General features: G+C 45.1%; 1 protein-coding gene and 1 non-coding gene across 2 annotated transcripts in view; one reads left to right on the forward strand and one right to left on the reverse strand.

The window, feature by feature from the left end:
• Positions 1-27,509, reverse strand: part of PISD (phosphatidylserine decarboxylase) — a 356,590-nt gene that overhangs the window by 229,629 nt on the left and 99,452 nt on the right. The gene's annotated exons all lie outside the window — the stretch shown is intronic.
• On the forward strand, positions 23,235-23,340 carry LOC126031696 (U6 spliceosomal RNA). The gene has a single exon (XR_007503528.1). It is a non-coding gene; the product is annotated as a U6 spliceosomal RNA (small nuclear RNA).

The raw sequence follows: 27,509 nt of genomic DNA on the forward strand, positions 1-27,509 counted from the left end.
TCTATCTATCTATCTATCTATCTAGTCAAACCCACTGATGCTCAGGGATTACTCCTGGCTCTGTGCTTAGAAATTGTCCCTGCCAGGCCTGGAGAGATAGCATAGCAGCGTTTGCCTTGCAAGCAGCCGATCCAGGACCAAAGGTGGTTGGTTCGAATCCTGGTATCCCATATGGTCCCCCGTGCCTGCCAAGAGCTATTTCTGAGCAGATAGCCAGGAGTAACCCCTGAGCATCGCCGGGTGTAGCCCAAAAACAAAAAAAAATAAATTGTCCCTGGCATGCTCAGGGGACCATATGGGATGGATGCCGGGAATCAAAATACCATTCTTCCTGGGTCAGCCATGTGCAAGGCAACTACCCTACCACTGTGCTATTTCTCTGGTCTCTCTTCTGGTTTTTTGTTGAAGAATTAGTGGAAAATTTTCAGTTCCTATGATCTCTTTCTTATGATTGGTGCTCAGGTGTTACTCCTTGCTCTGCACTAAGCAATTATTCCTGGTGATGCTCTTGGGGGGGGGACCATATGGGATGCCAGGGATTAAACTCAGGTCAGTTACGTGCAATGCAAATGCCTTACTACCTACTGTACAGTTGTTCCAGACCCCAAATATATAGGTTTAAATGGAAATCCACACCAATTATCTATGGGTTTTTTTGTTTGTTTGTTTAGGTTTTTTATCTTTGTTTTGGGGCCACACCCAGCATACTCAGGGATTACTCCTGGCTCTACACTCAGGAATCACTCCTGGTGGTGCTTGGGGAACCATATGGAATGCCAGGGATCAAATCAGCCATGTGCAAAGCAAATGGCCAACCTGTTGTGCCGTGGCTCTGGCCAATTTTGCTTTTCTTAGCCTGTCATAGTAGGGCTTTTTTATTTGGCTCAGGGGTTGTTCCTGCTTGGGGGACCATATGGGATGCCAGGGGATCAAATTGCAGTCTGTCCTAGGCTAGAGCCCACAAGGCAGACACTGCTCCGGCCTCACATTGTTTTATTTTATTTTATTTTTTTTGGTTTTTGAGGCACACCCGGTGATGCTCAGGGGTTACTCCTGGTTATGCGCTCAGAAATCGCTCCTGGCTTGGTGGATCATATGGGACGCTGGGGGAATTGAACTGTGGTCCGTCCTAGGTCCACATATATATATATATATATATATATATATATATATATATAAATGCTCTACTGCTACACCATCGCTTGGGCCCTCCAGACATTGTTTTAGATTCTGGAGATAGGTGAGGTTAGATTGTGCTCCTGTTTTCATGGAATTTTATATTCTAATGGGAAAGCAAAAAAGTAGTCATAATAATGGTACAAAATATCTAGCAGAAGTTGTTTTTTTTTTTTTTTTTTTGGTTTTTGGGTCATACCTGGCCGGCACTCGGGTTATTTCTGGCTCTACGCACAGAAATTGCTCCTGGGGGGCCGGAGCAATGGCACAAGTGGTAAGGCATCTGCCTTGCTTGCACTAGCCTAGGACGGACCACAGTTTGATCCTCAGAGTTCCATGTGGTTCCCCAAGCCAGGAGTGATTTCTGAGTGCATAGTCAGGAGTAACCCCTGAGTGTCAACGGGTGTAGCTGAAAAACCAAAAAAAAAAAAAAAAAAGTCGAATCCTGGTGTCCCATATGGTCCCCCGTGCCTGCCAGGAGCTATTTCTGAGCAGATAGCCAGGAGTAATCCCTGAGCACTGCCGGGTGTGACCCAAAAAACAAAAAAAAGAAAAGAAAAAAGAAGAAAGGAAGGAAGGGAGAGAAAGAAGAAAGGAAGGAAAGGAGGGAGGGAGGGAGAGAGAGAGAGAGAAAGGAAGGAAGGAAAGAAATAAGGAAAGAGAAAGAACGAAAGAAAAAGAAGGAAGAGAAAGAAATAAAGAAGAAAGGAAGGAAAGAAAGAAGGCAGGAAGAAAGGGAGGGAGGCAGACAGGTAGGAAGGAGGGAGGGAGAGAGAAAGAAAGAGAGAAAGGAAGGGAGGGAGAGAAAGAAAGAAAGGAAAGAAGAAAGAAAGAAAGAAAGAAAGAAAGAAAGAAAGAAAAGAAAGGAAAGAAGAAAGAAAGAAAGAAAAAAGAAAGAAAGAAAGAACAGAAAGAAAAAGGAAGAAAGAAAGAAAAAGAAAAAAATCACTCTTGGCTGGCTCGGGGACCATATGGGATGACCGGATTCGAACCACCGTCTTTCCTGGGTGGGCTGTGTGCAAGGCAAATGCACTACCGCTGTGTTATCTCTCTGGCCAGAAGAGAGTTTTTAACCACTGATAACATTCCACAGAAACATTGTAACATGACATAAAAGCAAAGGTAAAGTCCCAGCAAAATTCTCTCTTTGAATAATCCTTCCATTTGATTTATTTAGAAATTATCATTACTGGTGAAACTTTGGAGTGTGGTTTTGGAGAGCCAGGACAGAGGGTTGTTTGTTTGTTTGTTTGTTTTTGGGCCACATCTGATGCCACTCAGAGGTTACTCCTGGCTCTGCACTCAAAAATTACTCTTGTCAGGATCGGGATTCCCTGTGGGATGCTGGGGATGAACCCGGTCAGCCATATGTAAGGCAGTCACCCTACCCTCTGTGCTATCAGCTTTAGAATAAATGACCCGTTACGACCCATTATCAGTGACTGACACAGGTCATGTCTTTCTTGTTAGTTTCCTTCACCATATGTGTGTGTGTGTGTGTGTGTGTGTGTGTGTGTGTTGTGGCTACTCATTCATTGCACATGTTCTGGGATCATGTGGTACCAGGAAATCAAACTCACAACTCCTACATGCAAAGTGTGTACTCCAGTTAGCTACCCTCCCCAATACTTAAATTTTGGGGCCAGAGTGATAGCACAGTGGATAGGGCGTTTGTCTTGCTGTGGCTGATCCAGGTTTGATTCCTGGCATTCCATAGGGTCCCCTGAGTGCAGAGCCAAGAGTAACTAACCCCCGATCACTGCTAGGTATAACTCAAGAACAACAACAGGGGCCTATGCTATAGCAGAGTGGTAGGGCATTTGCCTTGCACGTGGCAGATCCAGGACAGATCCAGGAGCGATTACTGAGTGCATAGCCAGGAGTAACCCCTGAGCATCACCGGGTGTGGCCCCCCCAGAAAAAAAACAAAACAACAACAAATTTTATCTGGTCTTTCTGTGGCCATATGGCTCGGAGATCCTGGCTCGCCAAGGACATCAGCTTAATCTCCCCTGCAGCCACCCCCCCCCCCAATAAAATGCTCTGATCTGAAAAAAAATTATTTCCTTGTATTAATTTTCTTTTCATTTTTTCCTTTTTTTTGTTTTTGTTTTTATTTTTGGGCCACACCTGGTGAGGCTCAGGGGTTACTCCTGGCTTTGTGTTCAGAAATCGCTCCTGGCTTGGAGGACCATATGGGACATAATGGACTGAGGTCCATTCTAGGTCAGCCATGTGCAGGACAAACACCATACCACTGCGCTCTGGCCCCCTTGTATTACTTTTTTTGTTTTTTGTTTTTTGTTTTTTTTTTTTTGGGTCACACCCTGCAGTGCTCAGGGGTTACCCCTGGCTCTATGCTCAAAAATCGCTCCTGGCAGGCTCAGGGGACCATATGGGATGCAGGGACTCAAACCACTGTCCTTCTGCATTAAAGGCAAACGCCTTACCTCCATGCCATCTCTCCGGCCCCATTGTATTAATTTTCTTTTTTTTTTTTTTTTTTTTTGGTTTTTGGGCCACACCCGGTGACGCTCAGGGGTTACTCCTGGCTATGTGCTCAGAAGTTGCTCCTGGCTTGGGGGACCATATGGGACACCGGGGGATCGAACTGCAGTCCGTCCAAGGCTAGCGCAGGCAAGGCAGGCACCTTACCTTTAGCGCCACCGCCCGGCCCCATTGTATTAATTTTCAAGGCTTCTACAGTATAATGAAGTATTAAAAGTTTGGAGGCTTAAAGCAGTAGAAATTTGTCTACTGTTCTGTATGCTAGAACTCTGAAATTACAATGTCTTCAAGACCATCCTCTTTCTGAAAGCTCTGGGGAAGAATTAACCCAGGTCTTTCTCTTAGTTCTGTTGTTTTCAGCAGTCCTAATGTTTCTTAGCTTTAAAACACATCAGTCCAGGCTATTTTCTTTTCCTTTTTTTTAGGATTTTGGGCCATACCTAGTGATGCTCAGGAGTTACTCCAGTTTCTGCTATCAAGAATCACTTTTGGTAGTGTTCTGGGGACTATGTGGGTTTCTGGGATCAAATCTGGTCGGCTGCATGCATGACTAGCACCTTACCCACTGTACTGTCTTTTCAAACTTTCTCCAGTCTGTTTTTTTTTTGTGTGTGTTTATTTTTGGATCACACCCTGCAGTGCTCGGGTTACTCCTGGCTCTACACTCAGAAATCACCCCTGGCAGGCTCGGGGGACCATATGGGATGCCGGGATTCGAACCACCGTCCTTCTGCATGCAAGGCAAACGTCTTACCTCCATGCTATCATGCTATCTCTCTGGCCCCTCCAGTCTGTTTTTATCATGTTCTTCTCCCTGTATTTTTTTTTCAGGCTCTCTGTGTATATTTGTTCCTGTGTTTCATCTCCATTTTTTTTTTTTTTTTTGTGGTTTTTGGGTCACACCCGGCAGTGCTTAGGGGTTATTCCTGGTTCCATGCTCAGAAATTGCTCCTGGCAGGCATGGGGGACCATATGAGATGCCAGGATTCGAGCTGATGACCTCCTGCATGAAAGGCAAACACCTTACCTCCATGCTATCTCTCCAGCCCCTCATCTCCATTTTTAAATCATTTTGGAATAAGGACCCATCTTATTCTATGTGACCTCATCTTAACCTACTTTTTTTTTTTTTTTTTTTTGGTTTTTGGGCCACACCTGGCGATGCTCAGGGGTTACTCCTGGCTGTCTGCTCAGAAATAGCTCCTGGCAGGCACGGGGGTGGGGGGGACACCCATATGGGACACCGGGATTCGAACCAACCACCTTTGGTCCTGGATTGGCTGCTTGCAAGGCAAACACCGCTGTGCTATCTCTCTGGGCCCTTAACCTACTTTTTAGTTACAAAGGCCCTGTTTCCAAGTATCATTTATGGTACCGGCATTTGAGGCTGTGTGAAGCACAATTCTACTTACAACATTGCTATTCTTTCCACTGAAATAAAACCAATGTTATTGGGGCCAGAATGGCAGTATAGGAAGAAAAGCACTTGCATTGCTATTGCATGCAGCTTACCCTAGTTTGATTTCTCAGCATTGGATATGGTCCCCAGGTCCCAACAATAGTAATCCCTGAGCACACATGCTGGGAGTAGCCCTTGAAAATTATCAGGTGTGGCCCACCCTCCCTCTCCTCCCAAATTGTGGCTCTACAGACCTTGTGAGGGAGATGTAAGGTTTGGAGAATTACTTGGATAGGTTATAATGAACCAATGATAACATTGTGAGTCTGACTCACTGTTTTCTTTCTTAGAAAATTACTTTTAAACTGTGTTTTGTTTGTTTTTGTTTTGGGGTCACACCCAGCAGTGCACAGGGGTTACTCCTGGCTCTATGCTCAGAAATCACTCCTGACAGGGTCTGGGGACCATATGGGATGTCGGGAATAGAACCTGGGTTGGGTCCATGCAAGGCAAATTATCGCTTTGGCCCTTTAAAACTGTTTTAAGTCAGACTTTCTATTTTTTTGGGGGGGGGGCTAAGAAATAGTATAGTATATAAAGCCCTTGCCTTGCATTTAGCTGACCCATGTTCAATCCTCTGCATCCCATCTGATCTGCCTAGCACCACCAGGTGTGTTCCCTGAGGGCAGAGCCAGGAGTAACCCCTGAGTGTTGCTAGATGTGCTTCCCCACAAAAAAAAAATTAAGAATTGAGTAACTTGTAATTTCTTGTGATTTAATAAAAAAAAAAAAAAGTTGTGGGGCTGTTGAGGACCACCAACATGCCCGACCCCATGGTGCTGTTTCGTAGAAAACGTGATGCCAAGGCATGTTCAAGGCATAAGCTCTGCCACTTGACCCATATTCCCAGAACTTTGAGAGTATTAACTGGCATTTCACTTCAGAAATATGATTCCTGGGCTAGAGCTATATAGTACAGGGGTTACAGTGATTGCCTCACATGCAGCTGACCTGGGTTCTATCCTCAGCACCACATATGGTCTCCCAAACACTGCTAGGAGAAATCCCTGCTATATAAATATGACTCCAAGGAGCCTCGATAATCATTCTTTTATTCTGCTTTTTCTTTTCTTTTTTTTTTTTTTTGGTTTTTGGGCCACACCTGTTTGACGCTCAGGGGTTACTGCTGGCTATGTGCTCAGAAATCGCCCCTGGCTTGGGGGGACCATATGGGACGCCGGGGGATCGAACCGTGGTTCGTTCCTTGGCTAGCGCTTGTAAGGCAGACACCTTACCTCTAGCGCCACCTTCCCGGCCCCATTTTCTGCTTTTTCTTATAGGTTGAATTGGAAGATAAAAGACACTGATTCGTGAAGAGTCTTCTTTTTCGGAAGTATATGTCAAGTCATTGGTTGAATTTCCATCAAAAAAAGAGATTAAAGCTCTGGAGAATGGAGAAGAAGGTTGATTCTAGGTAAGTGATGAATCTGGCCTCCCAATCCTCTTTCTGCAAAAAAAAAAAAAAAAAAAAAAAATCCCAGATTGGGGGCCAGAGTTATAATACAGTGGGTAAGGTGCTTGCAATGCAAGAATCCGAATATGCTTCATCCTTGGCACTCACCCCATATTGTCCCCTGAACACCACCAGAAATGATTCCTGAGCAGTGTCAAGTGTGGCACACAAAAAAAACAAACAAAACAAAATCAAATTAAAAAAAAAACCTTGGGCCCGGAGAGATAGCACAGCGGTGTTTGCCTTGCAAGCAGCCGATCCAGGACCAAAGTTGGTTGGTTCGAATCCCGGTGTCCCATATGGTCCCCCGTGCCTGCCAGGAGCTATTTCTGAGCAGACAGCCAGGAGTAACTCCTGAGCACCGCCGGGTGTGGCCCAAAAACAAAAACAAAAAAACAAACAAACAAAAAAAAACCTTAATGGGGCCGGAAAGATAGCATGGAGGCAGGGTGTTTGCCTTGCATGCAGAAGGACAGTAGTTCGAATCCCAGCATCCCATATGGTCCCTGAGCCTGCCAGGCTTTGTAGTTCACATCTAATTTCAGAGCCTTGTGGTCAGCAAAAATAGCCTGCAAGATTTCTATCCTCTTGAGTTTATGGAGGTATTTTTATGTGTCAGCATGTAGTCTATTCTGGAGAATGACCCATGTACATTGGAAAAGAATGTGTATCCAGGTTTTTTGGGATGGAGTGTCCTGTATATATCTACTAGTCCTCTTTCTTCCATAACTCTTTTCAGGGCTAGTATGTTTTTGTTGGGTTTCAGTCTGGTTGACCTATCAAGTGTTGATAGGGCCGTGTTGAGGTTTCCCACAATTGCCACAAGAGCCAGGAGTAACCCTTGAGTACTGCCGAATGTGATCCAAAAATCAAAACAAACAAAACCCTTAAATTAGGGTCCATAAAAGCCTTAAACTTGGGGCCGGGTAGGTGGCGCTGGAGGTAAGGTGTCTGCCTTGCAAGCGCTAGCCAAGGAAGGACCTCGGTTCGATCCCCCGGCGTCCCATATGGTCCACCCAAGCCAGGGGCGATTTCTGAGCACATAGCCAGGAGTAACCCCTGAGCGTCAAACGGGTGTGGCCCAAAAACCAAAAAAAAAAAAAAAAAAAAAAAAAAAAAGCCTTAAACTTTTTATATGTAAAAATGATAAGTAGGGGGCCCGGAGAGATAGCACAGTGGTGTTTGCCTTGCAAGCAGCCGATCCAGGACCAAAGGTGGTTGGTTCAAATCCCGGTGTCCCATATGGTCCCCCATGCCTGCCAGGAGCTATTTCTGAGCAGATAGCCAGGAGTAACCCCTGAGCACCGCCGGGTGTGGGCCCCCCCAAAAAAAAAAGATAAATAGGACTGGAGAAATAGCACAGCAGTAGGGCTTTTGCCTTGCATGCAGCTGACCCAGAATGGACCTAGGTTGGATTCCCAGCATCCCATATGGTCCCTTCTGCCAGTAGTGATTTTTTTTTTTTTTTTTTTTTTTTGGTTTTTGGTTTTTGAGTCACACCTGGTGATGCTCAGGGGTTATTCCTGGCCCTATGCTCAGAAATCGCTTCTGGCTTGGGGGACCATATGGGATGACAATGGATCTAATCCTGGTCCAAGGTTTGCACCACCGCTCTGGCCCCCCAGGAGCGATTTCTGAATGCAGATCCAGGAGCGCCACTGAGTGTGGCATCAAAACAAAACAAAGCAAAACAAAAAGATAAATAATAAAAAATAGTTTTTCGGGGCCGGAGAGATAGCATGGAGGTAAGGCATTTGCCTTTCATGCAGAAGGTCATTGGTTCGAATCCCGGCATCCCATATAGTCCCCCAAGCCTGCCAGGAGTGATTTCTGAGCGTGGAGCCAGGAGTAACCCCTGAGCACTGCCGGGTATAACCCCCCCCCAAAAAAAAAAAGTTTTTCATTTTTCTCCTAAGTCTCAAGTGATGTGATTAATATTTAGGGATAAAATGTTGCTTGGTATTTTGGGTTTCCATATAAATTATAGATCATAATGAACATTTTATACCTGAAAAATCCATTTTAAAGGGCCAGAAAGATAGGCAGGTAAAGTTCCTGACTTATATGCAACCAACCCAGATTTAATCCTAAGCACTGCATATGGTCTCCCAAGCATCGCTAGAGTGATTCCTTGAGCACAGAGCCAGGAGCAAACTCTGAGAACTGCTGGGTATGATCCCCAAACCAAACCAAAACAAAATCAAAACAAACAGACAGACAAAACCCTAAAATCATTACAAATTTAATGTGGAACATTCACTAAATTCTGATTTTGGTGCCAGACAGTGGTCCTCAAACTATAGCCCGTGGGCCACATATTGTATTTGTATCTGTTTTGTTTCTTCATTGCAAAATAAGATATATGCAGTGTGCATAAGAATTCGTTCATAATTTTTGTTTTTACTATAGTCAGACCCTCCAGTGGTCTGAGGGACTGTGAACTGACCCCCTGTTTAAAAAGTTTGAGGACCCCTGGGAGGATGAGATGCTTTCCTTGCAAGCAACTGACTTTAGTTTCATCCCTGGCACCACATAGGTTCCTTGGCATTCCCAGGTGGTGACCCCTGATATTGCTGGGTGTGGCTCCCTCTAAAAATATTAGAATGAACAAAGTAGGAGTTCTAGTAGAGCAGTGAAAAAGGCGCCCCCCCAAAAAAAAGAAAAAAGGGCTGGGGCCAGAGAGATAGCATGGAGGTAAGACATTTGCCTTGCATGCAGAAGGTCGGTGGTTCAAATCCTGGCATTCCATATGGTCCCCTGAGTCTACCAGGAGCAGCGATTTCTGAGCATAGAGCCAGGAGCACTGCCGGGTGTGACCCCCTCCCCCCCAAAAAAAAAAAAAAGGAAAGGAAAGAGGGCCAGAGGTAATTTACAAACAATCCTTCATTTGGCAAATGGTTTTTTTTTTTTTTTTTTTTTTGGTTTTTGGGCCACACCCGGTAATGCTCAGGGGTTACTCCTGGCTATGTGCTCAGAAGTTGCTCCTGGCTTGGGGACCATATGGGACACCAGGGGATCGAACCGCGGTCCGTCCAAGGCTAGCGCAGGCAAGGCAGGCGCCTTACTTTTAGCGCCACCGCCCGGCCCTGGCAAATGTTTTTTATTTATTTTTATTTTTTATGTTTTTTATTTTGATTTGGGACCACACCTAAAAGTACTGATGTGGTGCTGCTCATAGCTCTGGTCTAGGGGAAATGTTTGATGGAGTATATGATCTGATGCTACTCAGACCATGTGGTGCCAAAGATCAAATCCTCCACATATAAAGCATACACCCAATCCATTGAGCTACCCTTGCAGTCCCAACAGTTGAGCCCCCCATCAGAGGGTGGGGATTTTGGGACCACACACATCTATATTCAAGATTTATTTCTGGCTTTGTGGTCCTGGATCGCTTCTGGCTAAACTCTGGACCATATATGATACATGGGATAGAACCTGGGATGGATACATGCAAGGCAAATGCTGTATTTGTTGTATTCTCTCACTGGCTCCAATATAACTATTGTTTTTTGTTTGTTTTTGGGCTACGCTCAGAGGTACTAAGGGTTACTCCTAGCTCTGCACTCAGGAACTACTCCTGGCAAATTTGGGATTTGCCAAATTTGGGATGCCAGGAATTGAACCTGGGTTGGCTGCATGCTAGCAAGAGCCTTACCTGCTGTACTATCTACTATCGCTCCAACCCAATTGATTTTTTTTGTTTGTTTGTTTGTTTTGGTTTTTGGGTCACACCAGGCAGCGCTCAGGGGCCACTCCTGGCTTTATGCTCAGAAATCGCTCCTGGCAGGCTTGGGGACCATATGGGATGCCTGGATTTGAACCACCGTCCTTCTGCATGCAAGGCAAATATCCTACCTCCATGCTATCTCTTCAGTCCCTTTTGTTTTTTGACAAGCCTTTTACTCCTAGAAAATATGAATACTACGTCATACAAATACATGTACCCTTACATACAAATACTATGTTTGTATTTTTTATCCTGTTCAATGTGGTTAGAGTCTAGATCTCAAATATGGCCAAAAAATGTGTTTTATCTTGAGATAGAAAGATTTCTCTATGAGATATCTTGTGTTGTTATCCAGGGCATCCAAAGCTATCAGAACCTCTGATTAGATTCTAGGCATCTCACCCGCTTCACAAATAGACAGCACTGGGTGTATTGAGAAGTAGGTTACACTAGTAAGCACTAACCTAGGATGGACTACGGTTCAATACTGCGTTTTGATCCCCCGGCATCCCATATGGTCTCCCAAGCCAGGAGCGATTTCTGAGCGCATAGCTAGGAGTAATTCCTGAGCTTCACCGGGTGTGGTCCAAAAACAAAAACAAAAACAAAGGGCCCAGAAAGATTGCACAGCTGCGTTTGCCTTGCAAGCAGCCGATCCAGGACCAAAGGTGGTTGGTTCGAATCCCGGTGTCCCATATGGTCCCCCGTGCCTGCCAGGAGCTATTTCTGAGCAGACAGCCAGGAGTAACGCCTGAGCAGCGCCAGGTGTGGCCCAAAAACCAAAAAAAAAAAAAAAAAAGAAAAGAAAAGAAAAGAAAAGAAAAAGAATAATCATAATTTAATTTGAATAGCTATGAAAAAAGCTAGATAAAAAAACTAGGTATGAAAAGGAACAAACAAACAAAAAAACAAAAACAAAAACAAAAAAAAAGAAGTAGAATACAGACAAAGGCTAGAAAACTTTATTTTCCTTTGCAGAGTGGGATGGGGTGGGTAGGGACCACATCTGACAGTGCTTTGGATTTTCTCCTGGCTCTGCATTCAGGGATTACTCCTAATAATGCACAGGAAACCAAATTAGATGCCAGTGATTAAACTGGGATCAGCTGTATGCAAGATTATCTCCTTAACCCTTGTATTATTTCTCTGGCACTGTAATTTTCTTTAGATCATCAAATCTTATTTTTTTGGGGGGTGGGGAGGTCATACCCGGTGGTGCTCAGGGGTTACTCCTGGCTCTGCACTCAGAAATCGCTCCTGGCAGGCTCGGGAGACTATATGGAATGCCAGGAATCAAACCAGGGTCCATCTGGGGTTGGACTTGTGAAAGGCAAACACCCTATCGCTGTGCTATCGCTCTTGCCCCAGATCCTCAAATCTTAAACATTGATGCTGTGTCCCTTAATATTGGATACCTGGGGCAAGGCAGGCTTTGGTGACAAATTGGATTCATACTCATGTTGTTGAGTTAAGGGCTCAAGGGAAACATATCAAAAAAACTGTATTAGGGGACCAGAGAGATAGCATGGAAGTAGGGAGCTTGCCTTGCATGCAGAAGGACAATGGTTCGAATCCTGGCATCCCATGTGGTCTCTCGAGCCTGCCATGAGCGATTTCTGAGCATAGAACCAGGAGTAATTCCTGAGTGCTGCTGGGTGTAACTCAACAAAAACAAAAGAAAACAACAAAAGTAAAAGAACTGTATTATAAGAAAGATTATAGTGATATATATATGTGATATATATATATATGATATATATAGTGATAGAAAGATTTCCAAATAAAACAGTATCAGAGGAGCTGGAGCGATAGCACAGCAATAAGGCTTTTACCTTGCACGCAGCTAACACAGGACAGACCCCTGTTTGAAGCCCGGCATCCCATATGGTCCCCCGAGCCTTTCAGGAGAATTCCTGAACACCACCAGGTGTGACCCAAAATGAACAAAAAACCAAACCAAACAAAAAACAAAACAGTATCAGAGGGCCAGAGTGATAGCACAGCGCAGGGCGATTGCCTTGCACAGTACGACCCAGGACGAACCAGGGTTCGATTCCTGCCATCCCATATGGTCCCCCGAGCCTGCCAGGAGCTATTTATTTTCTTTCTTGTTTTGTTTTTTGGGCCACACCCAGCAGTGCTCAGGGGTTACTCCTGGCTTTGCATTCAGAAATCATTCCTGGCAGGCTTGGAAGACCATCTGGGATGTCAGGGATTAAACCTGGGTCGTCTGGGTGCAAGGCACATGCCCTACTTGCTATGCTATCTCTCCAGCCAGGAACAGGACAATTTTGATGTCAGTATGTATTTGAAGCCACCTAATGTTCGGAAACAAAAGAGTAACAGAATAATCAACTAGCAACAAGAGCTTACTAAACCTTCTGATAGTGACTTATTGACCGCATTGAGAGATAGACAATTTCACAAATTTTCTTGTTACAGTAATCTTTTTTTTTTAAATAATTTTGCTTTCACTGGAAACATGTATTATAATCAACTATGTCAATTATGTGATACATAGTATTTAAATATAGTAAGTTTTATTTTAAAAAGTATCAGAACCAACAGTAGTAATAATAGTGATGAAATGAGTCACCTCTGAAGTAATAGGAACCAACCAGCCTAGTCTAGCTTTTCCCCTGCTTTTGTTTATGATTACATTCAGCTTGCATTAAGGTTTTTTTCCAAATGGAAGAACTCAAATCTGGATATATAAAACAAAAATATTTACACATAGAAAAGACTGTAATTTTGTTTTGTTTTGGGGCCACACCCGTTAAGGCTCAAGGGTTACTACTTCTGGCTCTGCACTCAGAAATTGCTCCTGTGGGCCCGGAGAGATAGCACAGCCCGGAGAGATAGCACAGCGGCGTTTGCCTTGCAAGCAGCCGATCCAGGACCAAAGGTGGCTGGTTCGAATCCCGGTGTCCCATATGGTCCCCCGTGCCTGCCAGGAGCTATTTCTGAGCAGACAGCCAGGAGTAACGCCTGAGCAGCGCCAGGTGTGGCCCAAAAACCAAAAAAAAAAAAAAAAAAAAAAAAAAAGAAATTGCTCCTGGCCGGCTTGGGGGACCATATAGGATACTGGGGTCTTTCCTGGGTTGGACATGTGCAAGGTAAATGCTCTACCACTGTGCAATCATTCAGGCCCCTGTAATATTTTGTTGTTTTTTTTTTTTGGGTCACACACGGAGGTGCTCAGGGGATACTCCTGGCTCCTGGCATGCTTGGGGGACCATATGGAATGCCGGGATTCAAACCGGGGTTCATCCTATGTTGGCCGCATGCAAGGCACACACCTTAATGCTGTGCTATCGCTCTGGCCCCTTCATTTTTTTTTTTTTTTTTTTTACAAAAGTTATTAAAAGGAGTGAGCAGGCCTGGCCAGTTATGATCATTAAGAGGGTGAGGTTCAGGGTAGCATGTGACCAGAGAGGGCTGACTTGAGATTAGAGTTTTTCCTTTGAAGCTAAAACAGGCTTTTTTTGGGCTGGGGGTGGAGTTAGTTTTTTGGGTTTTGAGCAACTCCTGGCAGGCATAGGGGACCATATGGGGTGCCAGGGATTGAACCTGTATTGACTACGTGCCCTTACCTGTTGAACAATCTCCAGCTATTCTTATTTTATATGCATATATTTTTTAATTTTTTTTGTTTGTTGGTTTTTGGTTTTTGGGTCACACCCAGCAGCGCTCAGGGATTATTTCTGGCTCTGTGCTCAGGAATCACTCCTGACTGGCTTGGGGTAGGGTACCATATGGGATGCTGTGATTCGAACCACCATCTGTTCTTGGTCAGCTGCGTGCAAGGCAAATACCCTACTGCTGTGCTGTATCTCCGGTCCCTTATATATTTATTTATTTTATTTTTTATTTATTTTTATTTTTGGTTTTCAGGTCACACCTGGCAGTGCTCAGGGGTTACTCCTGGCTCTATGCTCAGAAATCGCTCCTGGCAGGCTTGGGGGACCATATGGGATGCCGGGATTTAACTACCATCATTCTGTGTCTAAGGCAAACGCCTTACCGTTGTGCTATCTCTCTGGCCCCTTATATATTTATTTATTTATTTTTGTTTTGTTTTTGGGTCACACCCGGCAGTGCTCAGGGGTTATTCCTGGCTCCAGGCTCAGAAATTGCTTCTGGCAGGCACAGGGGACCATATGGGGCACTGGGATTTGAACCGATGACCTCTTGCATGAAAGGCAAATGCCTTACCTCCATGCTATCTCTCCGGCCCCTTTAATTAAAAAAGTTATTTCATCACGAGATTCAGACCTAAAAAGTTAATAGTTGAGTTTCAGCCACACAGTGCTCCAACACCCATCCTTTCACCAGTGTGTTCATCCCCAGTTGCCCTTCCCATCCTTCCTCCTCGCCAGCCTGTCTCTGACACTGTTCTCCATTTTTTTCCTTTTAGACACTGGTTTGCAATACTGTTACCGAAGGGGTATCATGCATATCACTTTGCTTCTCTTCAATTTCAAGTTATTATTCAGAATTATCATTCAATTATTATTGTCAGAGTGTCATTCTGTCTTACCTGCACTTCGTCCCCATCAGTCTATTGTCTTTGGGTATTATTCTCATACTATAGGGATTTTTTTTAATATATAGACTTTAGATGAGAGTGATCATTCTATGTCCAACCCTCCATCTGGCTCATTTCACTCAATCTCATTACTTTTTTTTTTTTTTTTTTGGTGTTTGGGCCACACCCGGCAGTGCTCAGGGGCTACTCCTGGCTGTCGGCTCAGAAATAGCTCCTGGCAGGCACGGGGGACCATATGGGACACCGGGATTCGAACCAACCACCTTAGGTCCTGGATTGGAAGCTTGCAAGGCAAACACCGCTGTGCTATCTCTCCGGGCCCTCAATCTCATTACTTTTTGTTGCTTGTTTCGAACTCAAGGCCTAAAACAGCAAGACAAGTCCACTAATGCTGAACCACATCACAATTCCTCATTCTTTTATTTATATCTGTGGATTGAACCTAGAGCTTTATACAAGGTATGTACCCTGCCAATGAGCCACATCTATGGCCATTATTCCTACTTTTGATAACACTTGTCATCTTTCTCGGTTAATCTAGTTAATAATTTGTTAATTTTCTTGAATAACTTTTTTTGTTTGTTTTGTTTTTTGGTCATACCAGGCAGCGCTCAGGATTTACTCCTGGCTTTATGCTCAGAAATCACTCCTGGCAGGCTCAGGGGACCATATAGGATGCTGAGATTCGAACCAATGACCTTTTGTGTGAAAGGCAAATGCCTTACCTCCATGCTATCTCTCCGGCCCCTGAATAACTTTTTTTAAAAGCTACTTTGGGTTAGATTTGTGTCTCACAACTAAGGATGCTAATTATTAGTACATTAAAGTGGATTTTAGGGGGCTGGAGAGATAGCATGGAGGTAAAGCATTTGCCTTGGATGCAGAAGGATTGTGGTTCGAATCCCGGCATCCTATATGGTTCCCCGAGAGCCTGCCAGGAGGATTTCTGAGCATAGAGCCAGGAATAACCCCTGAGTATTGCCAGGTGTGACCCAAAAACCAAAAAAGGAAAAAAAAAAGGATTTTGGCGGGGTGAGGGTGGGGAAAAATGGATTTTATATTTTCTAGAATTTATTAGTTCTTGGATAGAATCCAGATCTGTTATAAGATGCCTTACCCATTGTACTATCACTCTGATAAAAACAAAAAAAGATATTTTTGTTCTGTTTTTGGTTTTGGGCCACACTCAGCAGTACTTGGATTATCCTGGCTCTGTGCTCAGAAATTACTCATGAGAGGAACAGGAGAGCATATGGAAAGCTGAGGATCGAATCAGAGTCAGCCATGTACAACCCAATTGTGCTATTGTTCTGGCTCCCCAATAAAAGACTCTTTAAGAAGAGTGTTAGGGGACTGGAGTGATATACTGCAGGTAAGGTGCTTTCCTTGCACGTGTCCAACTTAGGTTCGATCCCTGGCATCCCTGTGGTCCTATGCCAACTAGGAGTGATTATTGAGGGCAGAGCCAGGAGTAACCCTTGAGCACTGCTGGGTGTGGCTCATAAAACAAACAAACAAAAAAAGTACTAAAACTAGCCTGTTTGGAAAACAGTATAAACATTCCTCAAAATATTAGAAATTGAGGGCCCAGGGGCCCGGAGAGATAGCACAGCGGCGTTTGCCTTGCAAGCAGCCGATCCAGGACCAAAGGTGGTTGGTTCAAATCCCGGTGTCCCATATGGTCCCCCGTGCCTGCCAGGAGCTATTTCTGAGCAGACAGCCAGGAGTAATCCCTGAGCATCGCCGGGTGTGGCCCAAAAACCAAAAAAAAAAAAAAAAAAGAAATTGAGGGCCCAGAGAGATAGCACAAGCGGCGTTTGCCTTGCAAGCAGCCGATCCAGGACCAAAGGTGGTTGGTTCTAATCCCAGTGTCCCATATGGTCCCCCGTGCCAGGAGCTATTTCTGAGCAGACAGCCAGTAGTAACCCCTGAGCACCGCCGGATGTGGCCAAAAAACCAAAAAAAAAAAAAAAATTAGAAATTGAGCTTCATATTATCCAATCGTACTGCTCCTGGAATATATATATGTTCTAGAGGTTCAAAAACAGTGTAGCAAAACCCTCTGCACTCCTCTGTTTATTGTAGGACTATTCACAATAGCCAGAATCTGGAAACAATCCAAGTGCCCTAGAATAAATGAGTGGATAATGAAACTGTAATACATCTATACAGTGGAATATTAGGTAGCTGCTAAGAAAAAATGAAATCATGAAATTTGCTTAAATATAGATGGATGGAGAGTATTTTTTTTTCCCTGGTTTTTGGGTCACACCTGGCAGCACTCAGAGGTTACTCCTGGCTCTACTCTACACTCAGAAATTGTAGGGCCGGAGAGATAGCATGGAGGTAAGGCTTTTGCCTTTCATGCGGAAGGTCATTGGTTCGAATCCCAGCGTCCCATATGGTCCCCTGAGCATGCCAGGAGCGATTTTGAGTGTGGAGCCAGGAGTAACCCTGAGCACAGCTGGGTGTGACCCAAAAACCATATGGCTCTGGGGACCATATGGGATGCCGGGATTTGAACCAGGGTCTGTCCTGTATTGGCAGCATGCAAGGAAAATGCTTTACCGCTGTGCTATCGCTCCAGCCCGGACATGGAAAGTTTTATGCTGAACAAAACGAGTCAGAGGGAGAGGGATATACATGGAATAGCACTCATTGTGGAATAGCAGTAGGACATTTGACTTGTATGCAGCTGATTCGAACAGAAGGTAGTTTGAATGCCGACATCCTATATGGTCCCCCTGTGCCAGCCAGGAGCAACTTCTGAGTGCAGAGCCAGGAGTAACAGGAGTGACACTGGGTGTGACACTCCCCCCCAAAAGAAAAAAAGATAGTATGGTAATAATACCCAAGACAATAGAGACAGGGCCAGAAGGACATGTCATGGTCAGAAGCTTGCCACAAAGAGCAGGATGTGTAGTTAGGGCAGAGAAGGGACAATAACAATGACAAAGATAGTTGGAAATGATCACTCTGGACAAGTGCTGGGTGCAAAAGGAGGTTAAGAAACATGCATGAGGGCCCGGAGAGATAGCACAGTGGTGTTTGCCTTGCAAGCAGCCGATCCAGGACCAAAGGTGGTTGGTTCGAATCCCGGTGTCCCATATGGTCTCCCGTGCCTGCCAGGAGCTATTTCTGAGCAGACAACCAGGAGTAACCCCTGAGCACCGCCGGGTGTGGCCCAAAAACCAAAAAAAAAAAAAAAAAAAAGAAAAAGAAAAGAAACATGCATGAGGGGCCCGGGGAGATAGCACAGCCAGCAGTGTTTGCCTTGCAAGCAGCCGATTCAGGACCAAAGGTGGTTGGTTCGAATTCCGGTGTCCCATATGGTCTCCCGTGCCTGCCAGGAGCTATTTCTGAGTAGACAGCCAGGAGTAACCCCTGTGCACCGCCGGGTGTGGCCCAAAAACCAAAAACAAAAAAAAAAAAAAAAAAAAAAAAAAAAAAAAAAAAAAAAGAAACATGTATGACAGGGCTGGAGTGATAGCACAGTGGTGTTTGCTTTGCACACTGCTGACCTGGGATGGACCCAGGTTCGATCCCCAGCATCCCATATGGTCCCCCGAACCTGCCAGGAGTAATTTTTGAGTGTAAAGCCAGGAATAACCCCTTAGCACTGCTGGGTGTGGCCCCAAAACAAAAGCAAACAGATAAGAGACATGCATGCTACCCCTTAAGTAACTATTGCAAACCACAGTGTTTAAAAAGAAAAAAGGGGGCCGGGCGGTGGCGCTGGAGGTAAGGTGCCTGCCTTGCCTGCGCTAGCCTAGGACGGACCGCGGTTCGATCCCCCGGCGTCCCATATGGTCCCCCAAGAAGCCAGGAGCAACTTCTGAGCGCATAGCCAGGAGTAACCCCTGAGCGTCACAGGGTGTGGCCCAAAAACCAAAAAAAAAAAAAAAAAAAAAAAAAAAAAAAAAAAAATAAAAAGAAAAAAGGAGGAAAAAGAGAGAAAAAATGAAAAAATGTCTTTTATTGAGGCAGGTGGTAGGGAGGGCGGGAGGAAATTGGGGTATTTAGTGGAGAGAAATGTTTACTGGTGAAAGGACAGGTATTGGAGCACAGAAATCATGAACAATTTTGTAACTGTTTCTCGTAGTGATTCAGTTAAAATTTTATTAAATTAAAAATAGCAAAAATATATGTGTTAGAACTAATGAATCTAATGTAACCTTCACAGCTCACATAGAAGTCTAGAAGTAGGGGCTGTAACGGATAGCACAGTGGTAGGGCGTTTGTCTGGCACGACGTGGCTGACCCAGGATACACCCGAGTTGATCCTTGGCATCCCATGTGGTCCCCCATGCCTGCCAGGAGCGATTTCTGAGCGCAGAGCCAGGAGTAACCCCTGAACACTGCTGGGTTTGGCTCCCCCCAAAAAACAAATCTAGAAGTATTACCTCCTATAGCAAACAGGTTTCTCTGTTTACTGTTCTATAGTAGATTTATCAGTCTATATTAGCTATCTGTTTAACTTTGTATTTTTTTGTTTGTTTTTGGGTCACACCCGGCTGTGCTCAGGGGTTACTCCTGGCTCTGCGCTCAGAAATCTCTCCTGAGAGGCACAGGGGACCATATGGGATACCAGGATTCGAACCACTGTTCATCCTAGTTCGGCTGCATACAAGGCAAACTCCCTATTGCTGTGCTATCTTTCCAGCCCTTAACTTTGTATATTAATAGGCTTCTGCGTCACATGCATAGATAATTTGATTCTTTTCATTTTTCCTCAAATGTAATTAATTTGTTTTAGGGTTGGTGCCATTAAGAAACCATGTTCTTCGAAGATACTGTCTAACAAGTCTTCTGCCTTCTCTGGGGTTCGGCGCAAGATACCTAGTATTAGACAGCCAGCTCATGTTGAACACACTTGGATCCGAAGGGACCGGTTACGAGAATTACGTATCAGGTGAGCTTGTGAGCTGTCTTCAGTGCTTTCTGTTGTCCTCCCCTTTTGTTTATGATGAGGCTGGGTGAGAGAGATATTACAGGGATTGAGGCACTTGCCTTGCTTGCACCTGATTCTGGTTTGGTGCCCATACTACGTTCAGTCTCTGGAGCACCTCCTCAGGAAACTCGTGAGCATCATCAGGTAAAATTCAAACCCTAGTCGTCCCTCCCCCCCCAAAAAAAAGATATAATTCACTTTCTTCTGTCTCAATTAGTTGTAAACATCAATGTTTGCTGCTCATAGCAGAATTTCCCTTTTTTTTGGTTTTTTTTTGGGCCACACCCGTTTGATGCTCAGGGGTTACTCCTGGCTATGCATTCAGAAATCGCCCCTGGCTTGGGGGGACCATATGGGACGCTGGGAGATCGAACCTCGGTCCGTTCCTTGGCTAGCACTTGCAAGGCAGACACCTTACCTCTAGCGCCATCTCACTGGCCCCCATAGCAGAATTTCCAATGAAATGGTTCTTTAGGAATCTGCAGATCTGCAGGCATGAAATTTGTGATTGACGGTTTTTATTGACATTCTCCAGTTGTGTTCCAGATGGTGGAAGCTCAGATTACGCAGGAAAAGTCTAAGTGTGACTCCAAGGAAGAAAAGATAGTTTTCTGCTACTCTTGAGTAGGTCTGTTCATTCTGCCTCAAGTATCCTCTTGATCAGGTGTTTATTATATGCTAAATGCTGAGGATGCAAGGTAACTATGACCATCTTGGTCCATGACCTTTAGGAAGCTTTAAGTGAAGTAGGATTGACAGATTAAACAACAACTAAGAGAGAGAAGTGCAATGAGAGGAGAATGTTGTAGCACTATGAGCCCACATAGCAAAAACAAGCAAACTTGTATAGTTCTACCTCCGATTCCTGGAGAATGTGGAATTTATTTATTTATCTTTTTTTTTTGTTTTGTTTTTTTGTTTTTGGGCCACACCCAGCGGTGCTCAGGGGTTACTCCTGGCTATCTGCTCAGAAATAGCTCCTGGCAGGCATGGGGGACCATGTGGGACACCGGGATTCGAACCAACCACCTTTGGTCCTGGATCGGCTGCTTGCAAGGCAAACGCTGCTGTGCTATCTCTCCGGGCCCTCTATTTTTGTTTTTATGGGCTACATCCGGTAACACTCAGGGGTTATTCCCAGCTATGCACTCAGTAATCGCTCTAGGCTTGGGGAACCATATGGGACATCGAGGATCAAACCGAGGTTCATCATGGGTCAATCATGTACAAGGCAAACGCCCTACCACTATGCTATCGCTCTGGCCCCAGGAAGTGGAATTTAATTCAAATTTTGAAGGATAATTAAGAATAAACCAGACAGGGAGCTGGGGAGATGCACAATGGTAGGGTGTTTATCTTGCTGTTGACCCTGGTTCTATCCTTGATACCACATATGGTCCCCTGAGCACTGCCAAGAATGATCCCTGAACAGGGGAGTCAGGAATATGCCCTAAGCACAGCTGGTTGTAACACCCCCTTCCCTCCAAAATATCACTAGAGAGCAGAAGAAAAGGGGATTGAGGCTAGAGTGATAACATGGCAGTAGGACATTTGCCTTGCACATGGCCAACCCAGGACAGACCCAGGTTTGATCCTCAAGATCCTCTATGGTCCCCCAAACCTGCCAGGAGTGATTTCTGAGTGCAGAGCTAGGAGTAATCTCTGAGCACTGCCAGGTGTAGTCCAAAAAAATAAAAAAGAAGGAAGGGGCTGGAACAGTAATACAATGTGTGTGTGTGGGGGGTGCAGGGTGGAATTTGCCTTGCATGTAGCCTAATCTGGTTTGAGCCAGCATCCCAGTTGGTTCCCTAAGCCCACTAGGAGTGATCCCTAAGCGTAGCGCCAGGAATAAGCCTGAGCACTGCCTAGTATTGTTTAAAGCAAACAAACAAAAATTTAAAAAATATATATCCTGCAGACATTTGGAGCTAGAGTGATAGTACAGCAAGTAGGGCATTTGCCTTGCATGCAGTAGACCCTGGTTCAATTCTAGGCCCCCTACGTTGCCCCTCAAAGCCCAGCCAGGAGTGATCCCTGAATGCAGAGCCAGGAATAACCCCTGAACTTATATAAGTGTGGCCCAAAAGCAAAACAAAACAAAACAAAAAAGCTGGGCCAAGAGAAAGCAGCTTTGGGGCCCGGAGAGATAGCACAGCGGTGTTTGCCTTGCAAGCAGCTGATCCAGGACCAAAGGTGGTTGGTTCGGATTCCTGTGTCCCACATGGTCCCCCATGCCTTCCAGGAGCTATTTCTGAGCAGACAGCCAGGAGTAACCCCTGAGCACTGCCGGGTGTGGCCCAAAAACCAAAAAAAGAAAAAAAAAAAAAAAAAAGAGAGAGAAAGCAGCTTTGTAAATGCCATGCACTGTTTCTAAGACATGAAATCTGTTTTTAGCTGCTCAAAGTTTAGAGGGAACAACAGTAAATAGCTGATTACACAAGGAATTGGACAAAGTGCTGAGAGAGCAAAGATACTCATTCTTTTCCAGTCTGGACCTGGGAAGGTTCAGGAAAGCTTCACATAGAAGCATTGAAGATGAGCCTTGGGGCCGGAGAGATAGCACAGTGGTAAGGCGTCTGCCTTAGACGCAGAAGGACGGTGGTTCAAATCCTGGCATCCCATGTGGTCCCCAGAGCCTGCTGCCGGGTGTGACCCCCCCCAAAAAAAAATAAATAAAAGATGAGCCTTGATGGGTAAGTTGTCTTTTGCTAGGCATTTTAAGCAGAGGGAGACTATGAACAAGAACATTATCAAGTACTTTTATTTCTTCAACTCTGAGGTCTTGATTGACAAATTATATTGAAAGTAATTTTGAGGAGGGACATCACCTAGCAGTTCTCAGAGGCTAGTCTTGATTTTGTGCTCTGGAGTTACTAACCCCTTATGGTGTTCAGGGAACCTTGTGTTGCTGATGATCAAACCAAAGCCAGCTTTTTTTTTGCGGGAGTGGGGGGGAAGGGTCACACCCAGCAGCACACAGGGGCTACTCCTGGCTCTATGCTCAGAAATCGTCCCTGGCAAGCTTGGGGAACCATATGGCAGGCTCAGGGGACTGTATGGGATGCCAGAATTTGAACCACTATCCTTCTGCATGCAAGGCAAAATCCCTACCTCCATGCTCTCTCTCTAGCCCCTAAAATTCTTTTCTGAGAGAAAGGTGACAGACCCAAAAGGCTTGGCTCAGAAGAACCCAGATAAGCTGGGAACTTTCTCATGTGCCATGATACCAGCAAAAGCATCCCAGCATCATCCCTGAAACCGCAGGACCAAGCTTCAATGATGATACTCTGTAGACTCAAGAAGCAAAGACAAAGAATCTGGAGATGTTTTAGTAGTGAATCAACTGCTTCTCATGGCCACAATGTTTGGAAGAGTAAAGTGTTTTGAGCCTCAAAATTATTTGACTTTGTGCTCGCTTCGGCAGCACATATACTAAAATTGGAATAATACAGAGAAGATTAGCATGGCCCTGTGCAAGGATGATATGCAAATTTGTGAAGCGTTTTATTTATTTATTTATTTATTTATTTATTTATTTATTTATTTATTTATTTTGGTTTTTGGGCCACACCCGGTAACGCTCAGGGGTTACTCCTGGCTATGTGTTCAGAAGTTGCTGGCTTGGGGGACCATATGGGATGCCGGGGGGGGGGGGGGGGTAGGGGGATCGAACCGAGGTCCGTTTAAGGCTAGAGCAGGCAAGGCAGGCACCTTACGTCTAGCGCCACCGCCTGGCCCCTGTGAAGCATTTTTTTTTTTTTTTTTTTTTGGTTTTTGGGCCACACCCGGTGACGCTCAGGGGTTACTCCTGGCTATGCACTCAGAAGTTGCTCCTGGCTTGGGGGACCATATGGGACGCCGGGGGATCGAACTGCGGTCCGTCCAAGGCCAGCGCAGGCAAGGCAGGCACCTTACCTCTTGCGCCACCGCCCGGCCCTCCTGTGAAGCATTTTATGTTAAAAAAAAATTATTTGACTTTGGGGGCTGGAGAGATAACACAGTGGTAGGGCATTTGCGTTGCATGCAGCCTACCCAGGACAGTTGGTGGTTCCATTCCCAGCATCCCATATGGCCCCCTGAGCCTGCTAGGTGCGATTTCTGAGTGCAAAGCCATGAGTAACCTCTAAGCACTGCCCAAAACAAACAAACAAACAAAAAATTATTTGACTTTACTAACCCCTCACTGGAAAATTCAGCAACCTCTGTCCACACCTGCCATTTTCAGGGCAGAAAAACCGCCCAGTTCCTCTGCTGAGCTTCAAAAGAAAATAATGGCAGCTGACTCCTTCCAGGTAGTCTGGTCTAGGCTGATCCTTCTGAGGAATTCTGAGAATTGGTGGGGGCAGATTCTCTTTCTGTAGGAATCCACAACAGTCACCACCACACCCAACAGAAATGGTCCAGCTCTACAGCCTAAGCTTATCAAACTTAGCAAACCACCAAATTTGTTTCAGATCTATATAGCAAGAACTGTGACAGCTCAGAATTTCACAGTAGTGTCAGCCCAGTAATAGCAGGAAGTCTGATGTGAAAGTTACATAGAAATCTATTAAGCTCAATGAGTCTAAACAGTAACACATAAGACTCATCTGGCACCAGTAACAATCCAGTTAATCCACAGATTCTTTTTTTGGGTCACACCTGGCAGCGCTCAGGGGCTACTCCTGGCTCTTGGCTCAGGAATTGCCCCGGCAGGCTCGAGGGACCATATGGGATGCCGGGATTCGAACCACTGTCCTTCTGCATGCAAGGCAAACACCTTACCTCCATGTTATCTCTCCGGCCCCATCCCAGTTGGAGCCACTGGTGAAGGAAAGGCCACACTGGTAGTGGGATTGATGTTTGAATATCTAATACCTGGAATGACTGTATTATAAACAATTTGGTAAATCACAGTGTTAGATAAAAAAAAAAAATTTTTGGGCCACACCCGGCGATGCTCAGGGGTTACTCCTGGCTATCTGCTCAGAAATAGCTCCTGGCAGGCACGGGGGACCATATGGGACACCGGGATTCAAACCAACCACCTTAGGTCCTGAATCGGGTGCTTGCAAGGCAAACACCACTGTGCTATCTCTCCGGCCCCCCCCCAAATTTTTTTTTTTTTTTTTTTTGGTTTTTGGGTCACACCTGGTGGTGCTCAGGGGTTACTCCTGGCTGTCTGCTCAGAAATAGCTCCTGGCAGGCACGGGGGACCATATGGGACACCGGGATTCGAACCAGCCACCTTTGGTCCTGGATCGGCTGCTTGCAAGGCAAACGCCGCTGTGCTATCTCTCCAGGCCCTCAAAAAATTTTTTAAGTAAAAGGATATTTAACTTAAAAAATAAAAGTAATCTGTTTGTCAAGGCAATACCTAGGGTTAAGACATTTACCTTGAGGTCTGGCATCTTAGCCAGGCTGCAGTGGTTAGCTGCTGCTCTCTGAGCTTTGTGATGCTGCCCAAGGATGACAAGAAAAAGAAAGATGCCACAAAATTGGCAGAGAAAGACAAAGATCCAGTGAACAAATCCAGGGGCAAGGCAATAAAGGAGTGGTCCAAAGGCAAAGTTCAGGACAAGCTCAATAAACTGGTGTTCAAGAAAGCTACCTACTGACAAGCTCTGTAAGGAAGTCCCTAACTCTAAACTTAGAATACCTGCGGTTGTGTCTGAGAGGCTAAAGATTGGAGGGGTCCCTAGCCAGGGTGACCTTTCATGAAGCTCCATAGTGAAAGGACTTATGAAACTGGTTTCAGAGCACAAGGACTCAAGTAATTTATGCCAGAAACATCAAGGGTGGGAATGCCCCAGCTTTGGGATGGGGGAAGAAGATGCAGAAGCAGGTCCCAACTGTACTTTTTATTTGTTTCTTGGGGGCCATGCCCAATGATGCTTTATGCTAACTATTGGCTTTGCACTCTGGCATTGAACCTGGATTGGCCATATGCAAGGCAAGCACCAGACCTGCTATACTATTTACTAACTGTACATTTTCAAAAATAAACTTTATGGGGCTAGAGAGATAGCATCGAGGTAAGAAGTTTGCCTTGCATGCAGAAGGACGGTGGTTCCAATCCAGGAATCTCATATGGTCCCCCAGGCCTGCCAGGAGCAATTTCTGAGTGTAGAGCCAGGAGTAACCCCTGAGCGCTGCCGGGTATAACCCCAAGACCAAAAACAAAAACAAAAACAAAAACAAAACAAAAGGAAACAAAAAACCAGCTCAGCCATGTGCAAGGCAAGTGCCTTGCCTGCTGTGCTGCTGTACTATTGTTCTAGCCTCAAAGTTGTACTATTTATATCTCTCTTCTTTTCTTTCTAGGTGTTTGACCAGAAAGTTCTTATATTTGTGGATTCAAAAGACCTTTGGAAGAATATTTCCTTCAAAAGCCAGGTAGTGTTTGCAGAGTACTAACTTACTGCTGAATTCATTTCAGACTTATTTTTCTGGTTTTGGGTCACACCTGGCAGCGCTCAGGGGTTATTCCTGGCTCTGTGCTCAGAAATTGCTCCTGGCAGGCACAGGGACCATATGGGATGCCGGTATTTGAACCACTATCGGTCCTGGGTAGGCCTCATGCAAGGCAAACGCCCTACTACTTTGGCCCCTCAGACTTATTTTTCAACTCCTTTTTTTTTTTTTTTTTTTGTTTTGGGCCACATCTCACAGAGCTCAAGGGTTACTCCTGGCTCGGCACTCAGAAATCACTTCTGGCAGACTCAGGGAACCACATGGGATGCTGGGAATTGAACCCGGATCCATCCCAGGTTGGCTATGTGCAAGGCAAATGCCCTGCTACTGTGTTATCACTTTGGCCCCCTTTCAACTCCCTTTTTAAAAATTTCAGTTTTGGGTCTGGAGAGATATCATGGAGGTAAGGCATTTGCCTTGCATGCGGAAGAACAGTGGTTCGAAGCCCGGCATCCCCTATGGTCCCCCGAGCTTGCTAGTAGTGATTTCTGAGCGTAGAGCTAGGAGGAACCCCTGAGTGCGGCCCGGTGTGACTCAAAAACCAAAGAAAAAAACTCCAGTTTCATTATTTTCTGGAGGGGGCTACACTTACTCCTAGCTGTGCATTCAGGAATTATTCCTGGTTGGCTTGGTGGGACCATATGGATTGTCAGGAAACTCAGATTGACTGTGTGCAAGGCAAGTGAACTACCTGCTATACTATCTCTCCAGCCCCAGTATTTTTTTTTTTTTTTTTTTTTTGCTCTGTGCTCAGAAGTCGCTCCTGGCAGGCTCGGAGGACCATATGGGATGCCAGGATTTGAACTGGGGTTGGCCACGTGTAAGACAAATGCTTTATCACTGTGTTATCACTCTGGCTCCCCCCTTTTTTTATAAAAAGAAAATAAAAATGTATTTGCTCAGGAGATAAGTGATTCCTTTCTGGATACTTACAGGTTTGTAAAGTGACTTAATATAGAACTGAATGTAGGGGGAAAGTTGAGGAGAAATGCCTTTTGCATGTGTCACTACCCACCACTGTTGATTTTTGTTTTTTCATTTTGTCACCACCCAAATTTGCTCAGGGCTTACTCCTTGCTCTGTAATGTGAAATTACCCTAGCAGTGCTGAGTGGACCAAATGGGATACTGGGGATTGAACCCAGGTCTGCCACAGGCAAGGCAAGCTTCCTAACCACTATAATATTACTCTAGCCCCTACCACTATGGGTTTTGGTGAGGATCCTTTAGT

This window comes from Suncus etruscus, chromosome 15, assembly GCF_024139225.1.
Source record: "Suncus etruscus isolate mSunEtr1 chromosome 15, mSunEtr1.pri.cur, whole genome shotgun sequence".
NCBI classification, from domain to species: domain Eukaryota; kingdom Metazoa; phylum Chordata; class Mammalia; order Eulipotyphla; family Soricidae; genus Suncus; species Suncus etruscus.